Here is a 16,303-nt window from a genome sequence, read left to right as displayed (position 1 = left end):
CAGAAATTTGACAGAAATTTTTTCACTTGCATGCACGTGGTCACGTTGATGAACTGATTCAGTTTGATGGATAGTCCACTTATACTTATTTATGTAGAGCAAAAATACACTCAAAACTTTTAGATGTGACAATTAATGAGTATCTGTGTGGAGTAAATAGAACTTATTGACATTTCGGATACACACTTCCAGGAGTATCGAGTTGCAAAGATAAGAAAATTGTGTTTGTCAAAAATTATTGTAATGCGTTGCAAGATGTTTTTCATGTTTTAAATGTAGAGTATATAGAACTTATTGACAACACATGTTAGATACACACTTCCAGGAGTATCGAGTTGCAAAGATAAAAAAATTGCGTTTGTCTAAAATTATTGTGATGCACTCTCAGATGTTTTTTATGTTTGAGAAATTTCTATCAAGATCTCGATTATGATCAATTTTGAGAACTTCATATTTTTTACTAAATGCATCATTTTTTGTAAAAAGAAAAAAATGTTTTTTACAAAATTTTTAGTATTGCGCAATATTGTTTAATTTATATTTTTCAACAATTTTTATTTACATAGATATACAGTTACATCAATAAAAACTTGTTTTCAAAAGTTACCGCAATGAATCGTAAGGCAATTTTTTTCTCATGTTTTTCGATTAAATAAAATGCGTAACATTTTTTCGAAGGTTACAGCTTTCTCAATGGAGTCAAATTATAGACCGGAAATATAAGTCTAACTCCTTTTTTTTTTTTAAATAATAACATTACTCTTGTAAATATTTGACATCAACAATAATGTTTGCTGTTTTAATTGTATGAAATCATGCATTTTTTTTGCGTGACAAGTATGTATGTGTTACGTCCCGGTTTCCTCACAGGTTTGTAGGTAGCCGGTAGGACAACTAGAGCTGGAGATAAAGATGTTACGACCTCCAGAGTCGTAAGTAGAGGTTCTCGAATTAACTCCGAAATAACTAACTTCGGTGAATTTAATTAACAAATAGCTTTATTTAACTATTTAAAATACACGTTTAATTAATATGATTTGACAACTGCTGTGAAGTACGTAATGGTATTTCGTAACCGGAATTAATAGTCTCACGACAAGTATAAATTATGAAGAGTCTTAAGTGCGTAACTTTAAGATTAAGAAGAGCCTCGAACTACCCGTGCACCCTGCTTATATGTCCTCGTCCAAGGGCCGCGCCCTGGGAAGAGTAGGGTTGCGTATCGGGCCCCGAACGTCCTGTTCTCCTGAGTTGATGTGCGTGGCGTTTCCGAGGCCCACTCGGATGACGCACGCTGACTCAACTCCAGAGTCCAGGACACGCGAGCGTTCGTTATCGTTTGTTTATTTAGAACATTCCTCGAATGTTCTCGAATACCTTGTGTACTCAACGCTAGTTGTCTTACAATGAATCATTCTAGTTTTTCCATTAACATTCTTCGAGAGAAAATGTTAATGTGAACTTAAAAATATTCTGTTTACTCAGGTGTTGGCTGAGTTTCACTTTTCTTATCATTTTCTATTTCTAATATTTTAGTATTTAATATTTAACATTTGGAATTCTTTACTTATCATTTTACATTATTATTTATAAAATAAGAATATTTATGAAATTATAGTATAATTATTAGAGTTTTGAATTAGCGCGCGTATTTACTATAGAGACATCTGCGAATGCAGGTGGGGACGTAACACGACCCTCCCTCTAGACAAGCGTCCCGCTTGTTACTTAGGGGGTGTTGAATGTAATATCTACTATAAATAATTGAAAATTATTTCGCGCGTTATGCATTGTCCTAAAAAAAATTTTTCAGGTGTTTGCCCTCTCCCAGTAGACTCGCGTCCCCGTGTGTCAAGGTTTACTTCCGAAAAAAAAATTTTCAGGAGTTTGCCCTCTCCCAGTAGACTCGCGTCCCTGTGAGTCAAGGTTTACTTCCGAAAAAAAAATTTTCAGGAGTTTGCCCTCTCCCAGTAGACTCGCGTCCCTGTGAGTCAAGAGTTACTCTACTGATTTCGTAATAACTATTTTACCTGTCATGGGATTCTTTTGTAAATCTTTCTTAATTTTCTTTAAATGGTAAAGTAGTTATCGAGTTTTGTAATTATTTTACGTTTATTTTTGTAACGTACTTATTTTTCTCTCTAAGTATTTGTCTGTTTAAAATTTATTTTACGCTTTACCGGAATTTTAGTAGTAATACTCTTTTTACTTAATGCTTCTAATTTTATCATTACATATTTATTTTAGTGATTAAATGTATAATTTTACTTTGGATATCTTTGGGCCTCTCAAAGGTCCTAATCTCCTTATTTTCGGAAAGGAAATAAACGTACTTATGTTTTATCTTTTTTTTTTTTTATCACTTAAGCTATTAGTCGAGACGTCTACTGCTAAATTAGAAAAAAAATTTTATGCATATATTTATGAAAATTGTTATAAAATATTTTATATGTTCCCTTTTATTTATTCGTGATTACTATTAATGTTAAGGTTAACGTTTGTTATTTATTTATCTGATTACTGTCTTTATTTTTTTGTTTCCTGAAAGAAAGTTAGTCTTTATTTTTCTGAGAAAAAAAAAATTTGTTTCTCGTCATATTTTCTGTTTTACATGTACTTATTATTGTTTTATAGTTATTTTTGTTTATATCTTGAATTTATAATTTCTGATTTATCGTTTATTTTTCTTTACTTTCCTGTATCTTTAGGGAGCGAATAGAAAGAAGAGAAAAAAAAATTTCTTGATGATAACGAGAGAGACGAGAAGATATGAAAAATAATTGTTTCTAAATTGATTTTGGTATTTTGTGTATGTTTAAAAAAAATTTTTATTTATGTATTCGAAAAGGAAAGGGTTCTTGAGAGAAGGAAAAAAAATTTGTCGCTGCCGCGCCGCAATCATATTGTTACGTCCAATTTTGGACTTAATTAATTAATTTATTTTGGCCCAAGCCTTTCGGCCTATAGACCGGGATCTTGATTTTAATTTTGTCTGGAAAGGTTAAGTAAGTTAATACGATTAGAATTTTTACTAAATATATATTGAACACAAAAGTTTGAACTTGAAAGTATACAAAAACAGCTTACAACTAGTACAGTACCTTATTGTTTACTGATAACTTATTAATTGTCGAGGATATACAAAAGGGAATGACCACGCTTTGTAAAATTTCAACACCCGAAATAATTATTGAATTTAATACGAATCGAACCACTAACTTTTATAACAGTCAAACTCAACAAGCCATCTAATTAATAGCAATTGAATTGTTCACTAGAGCTTCGAAAATTTTAATAGTAACTTGACCAGTTAATAAAGACTCGAAAAATCTATTAGACGTCGATCCGTTTAGCGGACCCTCCAAAATTTTAGTAGGGGCTTTTGAGAAAAACGTCTCTTTTTATAGTTTAGTAGTCATACCCAATTTGTATATGTTCTGGGAGAACTTCCATCCAATGAGGATGCAGTTTTCTGGACTCTGGTCCCATTCCCTTCGGAAAAGCGAATAGGACACGCCCTAATGCAGGCCTGTGTGTGTGCGCACCCACACACATACCGGCATGTACGGGTTATTTTACTTTATTTATTTAAAAATAATTTTAAAAATATAAATTAAATCTAAATATTTCGTAATGACAATAGCGATATAAATTTTATCCCAACAACCTTAATGACAATCGGTTTTACAACAAACTTGATTTTATCTTAATAATAAAGATTGCATAGTCTCATGTCTTTATTAATTAATTTATTTCGTAATCAATGATAAAATTTCATTATTTAAGAAAGGAAGAAGAGAAAATGAGAATTTATCAGATTTATTCCCTAAGAATTTGTTTTAGATGACTCCCTCATTTTATTTCACAGGTGGATATCGTTTGTTAACGAATGTGAAGTTTTAGTCATCGGGAATATAATTATTTTTGACTCTATGATTTTAATTTTGTTTATAGAAATTTCTTCTAATTATCTTTCGAGTTAGAACTTTCTAGAGAAATTATTTTAATTATTTTAGAAGTTAAAATCTTTGGGGTAAATTTTATTTTAATTATCTTTATTATAGAAATGATTTTAGAAATTAGAGATGATTTCAATTATTTTTAGAAATTGAAATTTTTGGTTTAGAAATTATTTTAAATTTTTAGAAAATGGAATTTTATCATAGATAGTTTTAGAGATTAAAATTGGTTATAGAAATTATTTAAATTATTTTCTTTAGAAAATAAAATTTCCTTTAGGTATTCTTTTAGAAGTTAAAAATAGAATTTTATTTTAGTTATTTCTTAGAAATTAATTCTTTAAAAGATAGAATTTTATTTTAAGTGAAATATATATTATTTTTTTTTTTTTTTTTTTTTTTGAGAAGACTAAAATTATTTATCTTAAAATTAAAAAAAAATGGTCTTAGTTTTTTTTTTTTATTTGTTAAATGCACATCTGGATAAGATATTTTCTCGAGTTTATTACTTCGAGGTAATACCCTGTCCCTTTAGTCTGAGCCTTTTATGACCCCGTAGTAGATAAGGTTCTGAGTTTCGTCTTTCGGGGCCTTTATTTTTGAGTTTTATTAGGGGCTTAAAAATATTTTTAAGAGGGTCTCAGATGAAGGTCATTAAAGATGCATTAACTGTTTGCTTTAGATTTCTCTTAAAAAAAAAATTTTAAGTTTAAAGAATGAAGATTAAATCTTATGGTCACCGGAAGTTTAACTTATTTTCTGAGAAAATTAAATAATAAAAAAAAATATCGAGAGATTTTTCGGACGTAACACCCCCGCCATTAGACGGAAGCACGAGCCGATTCAAAATGAATTACTTCGAACGAGGGCGACGATAAAACTCAAATTTTCATTCTAACTTACGATAGGCAGGTGCTAAGTTACACAAAAACTCTCTGTGTTGCAGTGATCTCCGTTGGTTGTGGTCCAGTTGACATGTTGATTCTTGGTAGCAACGGGTAAACTTCTTGAGGTTTTGAATCTGGAGTTCCTCCCTTTTCTGGATCGGTGTCTGGTGCCGAAGGGGAGGGCCCCCCTTTTGTCTGCTGTCTCTTTCCCAAGTGTAGCAGAAGATGGGTCATCGAGTCCCAGACAGCCCCAAGTAGACACAGTGACCATCCGTAGACTGTGTGCAAGGCATACCCATGGACTACCGTATCGGCGACTAGTTTTATTGCCCGGAAACACATTACTATGCCTATGATTCCAGCGCAATAAGTGCCGAACCCGGTAAATTTGCCCCAAGTCTTGGACCAGGCACTCTCTGCCAGATGTTCCAAGACTTCTTCGTTAAGGGCGTTGATCAGTGATGGGTATCCCCTGGAATGATTGGTGAACTGCTGCGCCATGGTCTCCATGACCACGGTCTGCTCCATGGTGAACATTATCCTTCCCCTCATGGCGTCGAGGTCCTTTTCGGAATAGATTCCTCCTGTAGCTAGGTTCGCTGGATTCTGGTATTTCCAGGACATCCTCGTACTTGGTTTTAATATTTTTGGTGGCAAAGTCTCGATGGGTTTGGGCATAAACTTGTACCAAGTCTGACCCAATTTATAGTACTGTAATAGAGGAGAATTACACGCCAGCTCTGTTGCATAGTTAGTGATCACGTGCGTACGCGGTGTGAGATACAAGCTTTGATTCCCCCGTTGGACTGGTATCCGGTTGTAGCAGGTTTCTTTGTGTTGGATTTTGACTTCAACCGGTACACACTGGACAATGTGTACCACTTCCCCTGCTACCACAGCCATGTATCCAGCTCCTTCCATGTAGCGGTAGGCGAACTCGTCCGGTTGTGTAGACGCAATCGAGAGTGTGTTTTTTAGCACCTCCTTTTCTAATTTACATCGTTTTTTTATTACATCTACATACAACGACTGGGTTTGAGACCTGATGTACCTTTCTACGTAAATGAATTTAGCGTTAACATAGAGAAAAATGTCTAAGTTGTCTGTATCTGTTTCAACAATGTTATTTTTTTCCAAAAGTCCTAAGTTTTTACTTTCGACTATATACAATTTCGGATGTTCAGTTTTTATAATCGGTAATCCGCAAGAGGTCTCAACCCCCGTCGTACTTAACGAGAAACTAGTATCTCTTACACTAAGTGAATACACTGTTTCTTTCGCTGACTTCAATTTGGTGGCATAGCCACGGTACAAAATAGAGTAAGTTTCGGGGATGCAGTACTTGCGTGGTAATGCATCCCAGAAAGTATGTCCATTTTCGGGGTCGATACAATGCCCTTTACTGAGTTTACATTGGGTACCTGACGGAAGATATACTGTGTCTTCTGCGACTTTTACGCGAGTAATCCCCGATCTAATGGTGATTTTAACAGTCCCGACTACAAATACACTATCCCAAGTACCGAAGGGATCGCTGTATTGTGCATTAGTACAATCCCCATTATTGTTAACGCTTCCCGCTAATGTTATACTATGAATTGATGTTACATTTGGCGTAAGGCCGTCAAAAACCGTGTTACCAATACGAAATGTACCGTGGTCGTGCGCGACCCGACACAGTTCGTGAGAAACAGGAAAAATATATTCGTTTATCCCCTGGTTAACAATAGAATTATAGGATTGCCACCCACAATGCTGAATTACCCGGTTAATTTCGATTTTACATTGTATTATTTTCGTATGATCGTATTCATTTAGTTGTAGAAGTGCAATTTCCGGTAAAAATGTTTCGACCTTCTCTTCTCCGAGCTCACAGTCGTCAATGTCGACTAATGATATTGTCGTCATATTAAGAATCTTACTCCCGCAATCATATCCTATGATTGCTTCGGCGGACTCCCATTGGGTGATTGCCATGAGTAAACATATATATTGTATGAGCCTCATCTGTAACAGAGAACGATTATTTATGGTCTAAAGTCCGGATCGGGATCCGCAACTTTAGGTTTAGGTTTGGTTGTTTTCCTGGTTTCGAGTTGGGTTTTCTTTAATCTATTGGGGTGTACCACTTTGTCGTGGTTTCCTATCCTGATACTAACGTTACCATTAGGAAAAACCTCCGCGATCTCATAGGGGCCGTCATAATGATCCCCGAATTTGTGTGGTTTAGGCCCTTTCAAGAGAAAGACCCGATCCCCAGGGTTAAATTCAACAGGTTTCAATTTTTTGTCGTGTAACTCTTTCGACTTCCACTTCGCGCCTATTAGATTCTCGCGAGCTAAGTTGCGAATTTGTATTAGTCGTTCAACTAATTTAACTATGTAATCGTCATAGGTGGGTAATCGATCAAGTTCATGTAGTGGTTCACTAGAGGGGACTCGGGCAACTTTTCCAAATACTAACTCGAAAGGGGTATACCGGGTCCCTTCGTGTACGCAGGTATTATAAGAAAAAGTGGCCAATTCGAGCCAATTGTCCCATTCGTTATCTTTAGTAATATACTGTTTAAGATATTCCCCTAAAACGTGGTGGGATCGTTCCAGTGAACCATTGGATTGAGGTCTGAAAGCCGTGGTCTGTATTTTTTTATTTTGAAACGTTTACAGACGCGTTGCATGAAACTACTTATAAAATTTCGACCTTGATCGGTCAATAACGCCTTGGGGGCACCGAAAATACTGATGTATTTTTATGAATACATCTGCGACCGTGATTGCTAACATATCTTGTAGTGGGCATGCTATACAAAATTTAGAGAGCTGATCTTGGATCGTTAGTATATATTCATTTCCGGATTTGGTACGGGGTAGAGGCCCTACTATATCCATCGCTATCTTTTCAAATACAGTGCCTGGCGTATCAGTAATTAACATGGGTTGTTTCGTTTTGACGCGTACTAATTTTTTTAGTTGGCATTCCAGACATTGCTGAATACGAATTTGGATATCTTGTTTGAGGTTCTCCCAATAGTAATTAGTTCTAATCCGATTGTAAGTTTTCGAAACTCCTTTATGTCCGCCTATCGGAGACATGTGAGCTTCGAAGAAGATTCGGTTACGTTCTTCTTGGGGCACGTAACGGATTGTCCCAAGACAAACGATGATTTTTATGGTTGTACCATCATAGATGTCCTGAATTAACGAGAGAATATCCGCCCAAGGAATATTCTCAATAAACTCGGTTACCGCGATAGAAAAGGTTTGAACGTTCTTATCCCTCAAAATTCCTTTTAATTTTACTAAGCCTTTAGCAATATTACTTTGAACAATCAATGACGATTCTCCCCTGGATCCTCGTATTATTAGACCGAAATAGTTATTATTGCCTCGTTTTGTCCAATGCACTTGGCCAGTGCCCATGGACCCGACTTTAGGTAATTTATGAAGAGATTTGAGAGTACGGGAACCTGCATCGCATGGTTCTCCTCTCTCATCTAAGAAATAAACTACGTTGTCGTTTCTATATTCAAACAAATCCTTCACCAGGATAATGTTTGAAATTTTTCTATTTCCCTTTTTCGCGTTATTTTCGTTAAAATGTTCTGACTCAACGGAGTCATCCGAATCTGTGTCCGAGTCATATTCGGGGTCTATAAAAGGTATCAGATCTTCCTGATCGGATTCTCCTTTAGTAGGTATTTCCCGAATTTTTGGTGGTCTACCACGCCTCCTGGTGGTACCACCTGAATTTTCCTGTGATTTAGTAGGATTTCCTAAAACGGTTAGAGGTTGACCCGGTTCGGTAGCGTTCGCGACCTTGGATAGACCGTCAGAAGTTGTAGGAACTTCGGAGGTAATAGTTAGAGGCTGACCCGGTTTAGTAGGGTTCGGGACCTTAGATAAACTATCAGAAGTTGTAGGAGCTTCTGAAGTAATCGTTAGAGGCTGACCCGGTTTAGTAGGGTTCGGGACCTTAGATAAACTATCAGAAGTTGTAGGAGCTTCTGAAGTAATAGTTAGAGGCTGACCCGGTTTAGTAGGGTTCGCGGTTTTATCGATATTTCCCTGATATTTGTCATCCAGAGAGCGTTCTCTGGCTCTCTGGCCTCTTGTTGTGACATTTACGTTTTCTATTGGGTTTCGAGATAAAGCGTCGGCGTTGAGGTTGATTTTTCCTGGTTTATATATTACCTTATAGTCGTAATCAGCGAGGCGGAGACGCCACTTAAGGATCCGAGCGTTCCCATCTTTCGCGGATTTAAACCAAATTAAAGGTTTGTGATCGGTCACTATAGTGAACGATCGCATATATATATATGGTCGGAAATGTTTCACCGCCTGTACTATAGCTAACGCCTCTTTTTCGTACGTGTCGTAACGTAATTCGGGTCCCCTTAGAACTCGCGAAAAATAAGCAACCGGCCGATCCTTTCCGATTTCCCCTTGTGATAATACGGCACCGATCGCGATCCCTGACGCGTCGGTAGTGATTATAAACGGTTTCTCGAAATCTGGATATTGTAACACCGGTGCTGTACACAATGTTTCTTTTAGTAATTCGAATGCAGTCTTAGCCGACTCGGACCATTCGAATTCCCTATCCTTTTCTAGTAATCTGGTCAATGGTTTAGCTATTGAGCCATAATTTTTTATAAACCTACGATAATACCCTGTTAGACCTAAAAATTCCCTAATGTTTCGTTGAGTTTTAGGTATGGGAAATTTCCTAACGGCTATAAGTTTATTAGGGTCGGGTTTCAATCCTTCTCTACTGATAATGTGTCCTAGATAATTCACTTCGGGTCTAAGGAACTCACACTTATCAGGTTGAAGTTGTAAATTAGCTTTTCGTAATCTTAGCATTAGTTCATCTAGTTTCTCCCCATGTTCCTCTAAGCTCCGGGCGAACACGATGATATCGTCTAAGTATACGAAAAGGGCCGTACCCTGTAGTCCGGTTAAGACTGAATCCATCAGTCTTTGAAATGTAGCCGGCGCGTTTTTCAAACCGAAAGGCATCCTGAGATATTCCCAGTGCCCTTGTGGGGTCGAGAACGCGGTCTTATGGCGATCTTTTGGATCCATTTCAATTTGATTATAACCGGAAGCTAAATCAAAAACAGAAAAATATAGGGACCCTCCCAATTGGTCAAGAATGTCCGTAATGTTCGGCAGCGGGTACGCGTCTGTTATAGTTTCCTCATTTAGTAACCTGAAGTCTATTACTACGCGCCAACGTTTATTCCCTTGCGAATCTGCCTTCTTCGGTACGATCCAAACGGGACTATTATAAGGCGATTCTGATGGTGCGAGGACGCCTGTTTTCAGTCCCTCTTTGACCTGATTATCTAGTTCTGCCTTAAGGGCTTGTGGAATCCTATACTGTTTAATCGTTATTGGACGATCACTGTGGGTAGGTATTCTATGCAAATAGTTTCCGGAGGAGCTTAGAGGTTCCCCGGCTATATAAAACCTATCTGCGTATTGTTTTATTATTTTTTCGACGTGAGATTTTTCTTGTTCCTCTAGATACTCTAGGCGTAGTAGGGGTTTAATCTTCTCGAAACGTTCGAGGTTTTTATGATCTTGAACGATATTAAAGATACGTTTCATTATACCGTGACTTTTATGTAGATCCTCCTGATCAGGGGTAGAGGATATTCCTATTCTCTCTATCTCGCGGATTGTTAACGTGGGGATTCTAACTGCCACTTCCTTCTCTGTAGTATTGTAAATCTGGAGGTAGGCGCGATTATTTTTTATCGAAACTAAACAACTTCCCGCGAATACCCCTTTACATAATTTTAACTTAGGGATATAACCCTCTCTGATCTGGGGATTATTAACTTTAACATAAAATGTCGATTCGCTACGCGGTGGTATATACATAACCCCATTTGTCACCCTATTAGCTTGTTTGAACGGATACTTTTGATCGCCTATTTCAAGTACTTTATTCTCGTAATCGATTTTGGCACCGTGTGTTGCGAAAAATTCCGATCCTACCAACCCGGCATGGGGAATGGGCATCTCATCGGGAACCACGTGACATACGGCCGTTTTTCCGAATAGTTTAATTCTTACGCTACCCAAGGTAAAAACCGGGACGTTAGCTATCCCGTGTAACTCTACTAGATTTTTCCTATCAATTTTATTACTGTTATCTAGATAACCTAACTTAATTAAATTTGGTGATGCACCAGAATCCAACATCATGATGACATCACCGATCTTGGGTGATTTACCTGCTATAGAGTATGGTAAATTATCCAAGTCTAGATCTAGATCTACTTTGTTTATTCGGAATCTGTTTCGGCTGTCACTTCTTGGATCGAGTTCACGGGTTGTAACGGCCGATTGTTTCTTCCCGCATCCCTGGGAAAAGACGTTTGGGGAACCGTTTGTAGATAATTAGCGGTTTGTTGTAATACTCGGCAATCTTCGGTATTATGAGTATTATTTTTGTGATAGTCGCAATATTTGTTAGTTCGAGCTTGGGATCGGTTTGGCGATTGACTAGCGGGAGGTTGATTCATTAATTGATTCGGAATGGACCGACGATTAGGGTTTTCCTCGCAATACCTAGCCGTGTGTCCCCGGCCGCTACATAGCTGGCATCTTACATTCGCGTAAGGGTTTTCCTGCGTCGCGACATTAATTTCCGGGCAATGTTTCGCGTTGTGTCCTTTTGTGAAGCAGATTTGACACGTTGTTTCCGGGCAATTTTTCGCGAAATGTCCCGGTTTCTTACATTTACGGCATAAATCCTGTTCGCTCGAATTGTTAGGCTTAGCGTTGTTATTATTTGAAGTTTTGTTTTGACCCACAATTTTATTTGGCGCGGATTTCCCGGGTGTCTCGACAGCGAAATTCACGGTTTTGTTGCCCTTATCTGTGTCTCCCTTCTTCGGTTCCCTTTTCTTTTCCGAATTGGGATCGCGACGCAATTCCTTACGGGCATTCAATTTTTTTTCAATTTTAATTGCTTTCGCAAGAGCCTCTTCTACATTGACGCATGCCGACATGCGCTGATCGATTTCATTATTTAAGTTCTGTACGAAACATTCCGCGATAGAGCTTTCGATCTTTTCTTTGAAATCATCTACTACGTTAGCCACCGCATCCGGGTTATCGGTTTTATAACATTCGGTTATTTCACGCCCTTTTTTCCGCAATCGATTCGCGAAATCAACCACCGATTCTCCATCTTTTTGATATATCCGACCGAGCTCCCCCTGGAGCTGGAACAATGACTTATTTGGAATGTAAATTTTTTTTAATGCGGCGGTCAAAAGAGCAATCGTCTCGGGGATAGTAGAATTTAGTGAAGCCTTTACTTTGATACCGAGTTTACTCCCGTAGATTAATTTTACGAGGTTACCCTCAGCTCCCGCTGGTAAGACGGCTTTCGCTTCGTTGCAACAACTAAGAAAATCTAAAAGTTCGTTGGGGTTTCCTTCGAACTTTGGTACAAACGAGAGTGCATCGTTTAACGAGATATTTTGATTCGCCGATAAAGCCATGTTGTCTTGTACTGGTGGCACTGGGTTATAATTATCGAGAACTGGATCAACGATTTGCGGGGGGTTCGCAGGTACAACACCGTTATCGTTATTCGTCGGATCGAGAACTGGATCAACGATTTGCGGTTGGGTTTGAGAATTCGCCGGTGGGACAACTAGAGTTTTCTCTGCCGGGTTTGTTTCTCCCTCAGATTCTTCGTCACTCGATATTCCTGGAAACCCCGAAGTACCTAAACCCGAGTCGATAAATGTAAAGTTGTGTTTCGGTTTAGTCGTTTTTAGAGGTAAGCCTGGCAATAGATTTTGACTTCCCTGACTCCGTAACGCCCGTTTGTCGTCATACGACATTTGTTTGCATGGTCCGATTTTTACTCGCGGTTTTTAGAATACGGAAGTGTATTAGTTAAGCTAAAGATTCTTAGTTTGGATACCTAATCTAAATCGATAATTGGTACCCAGCCTGTTCCGTCTACCTTGAGAGATAGGGGATAAGGTTTTGGGCTTAAGATTTGAATTTTTGGTATTAGTATCTTTACCCCCTTTTTGTAGGTTCGTTTATTAGTTTCGCGGGGTGTTTTTCTCCTTTTTTGTTTTTCCCCTTTTACCGATAACCCTAGGGGATCTGTATCTGGAAATCGTACCCGTGGTAAATATAAACCCGTGTTTATCTCCCCCTCAGAATTATTTAGGATTACTATTTTTAGACGACGTTGGATCCTTCTAATGTTAGTTATTTGAGGTAGAGGTAATTTTTTTACTACCTTTTCATTTTCTTTAGAATTTTGTACCTTCTCGCGGTTTCGTCGTGCCTGTATACGACGGCCTGCTCTATGCCCTCTCCTTTTTGGCATAGGATATTAGACAGTTAGGGCCAGTGCGCTTTAGCAAGCGCGTCCGGCGAGAAATACAAGTGAAAAATAGAGCTAGTGCGCTTTGGAAAGCGCGTCCAGTTGAAAATACAATAGATAGTTTTAGAAAAATTAAAGCTAGTGCGCTTTAGAAAGCGCGACCAGTTAAAAATACAATAGATAGTTTTTAGAAAAATTAGAGCTAGTGCGCTTTAGAAAGCGCGTCCAGCTAAAATACAATGGATAGTTTTAGAAAAATTAAAGCTAGTGCGCTTTAGAAAGCGCGACCAGTTAAAAATACAATAGATAGTTTTTAGAAAAATTAGAGCTAGTGCGCTTTAGAAAGCGCGTCCAGCTAAAATACAATGGATAGTTTTAGAAAAATTAAAGCTAGTGCGCTTTAGAAAGCGCGACCAGTTAAAAATACAATAGATAGTTTTTAGAAAAATTAGAGCTAGTGCGCTTTAGAAAGCGCGTCCAGCTAAAATACAATGGATAGTTTTAGAAAAATTAAAGCTAGTGCGCTTTAGAAAGCGCGACCAGTTAAAAATACAATAGATAGTTTTTAGAAAAATTAGAGCTAGTGCGCTTTAGAAAGCGCGTCCAGCTAAAATACAATGGATAGTTTTAGAAAAATTAAAGCTAGTGCGCTTTAGAAAGCGCGACCAGTTAAAAATACAATAGATAGTTTTTAGAAAAATTAGAGCTAGTGCGCTTTAGAAAGCGCGTCCAGCTAAAAATACAATAGATAGTTTTTAGAAAAATTAGAGCTAGTGCGCTTTAGAAAGCGCGACAAGCTAGATTTAATTAGATAATTTAGACGAATTAGGGCTAGTGCGCTTTAGGAAGCGCGACCAGCTAGATTTAGTTAGATAAGTTAGATAAGTTAGGACTGGTGCGCTTTAGGAAGCGCGACCAGCTAGAAATGCAATAGATAAAATAGATAGTTAGTTTAGTATCTTTGCCGATTTATTATTTCGTTTTCCAGACAAAATTATTTCAGGTCCCTGTTCGGGCGCCAATTTGTTACGTCCAATTTTGGACTTAATTAATTAATTTATTTTGGCCCAAGCCTTTCGGCCTATAGACCGGGATCTTGATTTTAATTTTGTCTGGAAAGGTTAAGTAAGTTAATACGATTAGAATTTTTACTAAATATATATTGAACACAAAAGTTTGAACTTGAAAGTATACAAAAACAGCTTACAACTAGTACAGTACCTTATTGTTTACTGATAACTTATTAATTGTCGAGGATATACAAAAGGGAATGACCACGCTTTGTAAAATTTCAACACCCGAAATAATTATTGAATTTAATACGAATCGAACCACTAACTTTTATAACAGTCAAACTCAAAAAAAAAATATAATTAATAGCAATTGAATTGTTCACTAGAGCTTCGAAAATTTTAATAGTAACTTGACCAGTTAATAAAGACTCGAAAAATCTATTAGACGTCGATCCGTTTAGCGGACCCTCCAAAATTTTAGTAGGGGCTTTTGAGAAAAACGTCTCTTTTTATAGTTTAGTAGTCATACCCAATTTGTATATGTTCTGGGAGAACTTCCATCCAATGAGGATGCAGTTTGCCGGACGCTGGTCCCATTCCCTTCGGAAAAGCGAATAGGACACGCCCTAATGCAGGCCTGTGTGTGTGCGCACCCACACACATACCGGCATGTACGGGTTATTTTACTTTATTTATTTAAAAATAATTTTAAAAATATAAATTAAATCTAAATATTTCGTAATGACAATAGCGATATAAATTTTATCCCAACAACCTTAATGACAATCGGTTTTACAACAAACTTGATTTTATCTTAATAATAAAGATTGCATAGTCTCATGTCTTTATTAATTAATTTATTTCTGTAATCAATGATAAAATTTCATTATTTAAGAAAGGAAGAAGAGAAAATGAGAATTTATCAGATTTATTCCCTAAGAATTTGTTTTAGATGACTCCCTCATTTTATTTCACAGGTGGATATCGTTTGTTAACGAATGTGAAGTTTTAGTCATCGGGAATATAATTATTTTTGACTCTATGATTTTAATTTTGTTTATAGAAATTTCTTCTAATTATCTTTCGAGTTAGAACTTTCTAGAGAAATTATTTTAATTATTTTAGAAGTTAAAATCTTTGGGGTAAATTTTATTTTAATTATCTTTATTATAGAAATGATTTTAGAAATTAGAGATGATTTCAATTATTTTTAGAAATTGAAATTTTTGGTTTAGAAATTATTTTAAATTTTTAGAAAATGGAATTTTATCATAGATAGTTTTAGAGATTAAAATTGGTTATAGAAATTATTTAAATTATTTTCTTTAGAAAATAAAATTTCCTTTAGGTATTTTTTTATTATTTAAAAAAAGACTTTTATTTTAGTTATTTCTTAGAAATTAATTCTTTAAAAGATAGAATTTTATTTTAAGTGAAATATAGATTATTTTTTTTTTTTTTTTTGTTGTTGAGAAGAATAAAATTTGTTATCTTAAAATTAATAAAAAATGGTCTTAGTTTTTTTTTTATTTGTTAAATGCACATCTGGATAAGATATTTTCTCGAGTTTATTACTTCGAGGTAATACCCTGTCCCTTTAGTCTGAGCCTTTTATGACCCCGTAGTAGATAAGGTTCTGAGTTTCGTCTTTCGGGGCCTTTATTTTTGAGTTTTATTAGGGGCTTAAAAATATTTTTAAGAGGGTCTCAGATGAAGGTCATTAAAGATGCATTAACTGTTTGCTTTAGATTTCTCTTAAAAAAAAATTTTAAGTTTAAAGAATGAAGATTAAATCTTATGGTCACCGGAAGTTTAACTTATTTTCTGAGAAAATTAAATAATAAAAAAAATATCGAGAGATTTTTCGGACGTAACAATATGCAATGAATGCACTTGTTGTTGTGGCTAGCATCAATAAGATTGTCAAAACTTTGACCCTGTCCATTGTTACCTGTAAGAGAAATGTATCTATGGTAATTTCTTCTTTACTAATTGCACTAATTATCGCGTTTTTATTAATGTGCTATTTTTGCCTTGTCACAATGGACTATTTTTCTTTTTCCCTGTGTTATTT

Source organism: Cotesia glomerata, linkage group LG6, assembly GCF_020080835.1.
Source record: "Cotesia glomerata isolate CgM1 linkage group LG6, MPM_Cglom_v2.3, whole genome shotgun sequence".
NCBI classification, from domain to species: Eukaryota; Metazoa; Arthropoda; class Insecta; order Hymenoptera; family Braconidae; genus Cotesia; species Cotesia glomerata.
The sequence above is the reverse complement of the archived record's forward strand: the minus strand, read 5'-3'. Positions refer to the sequence as shown.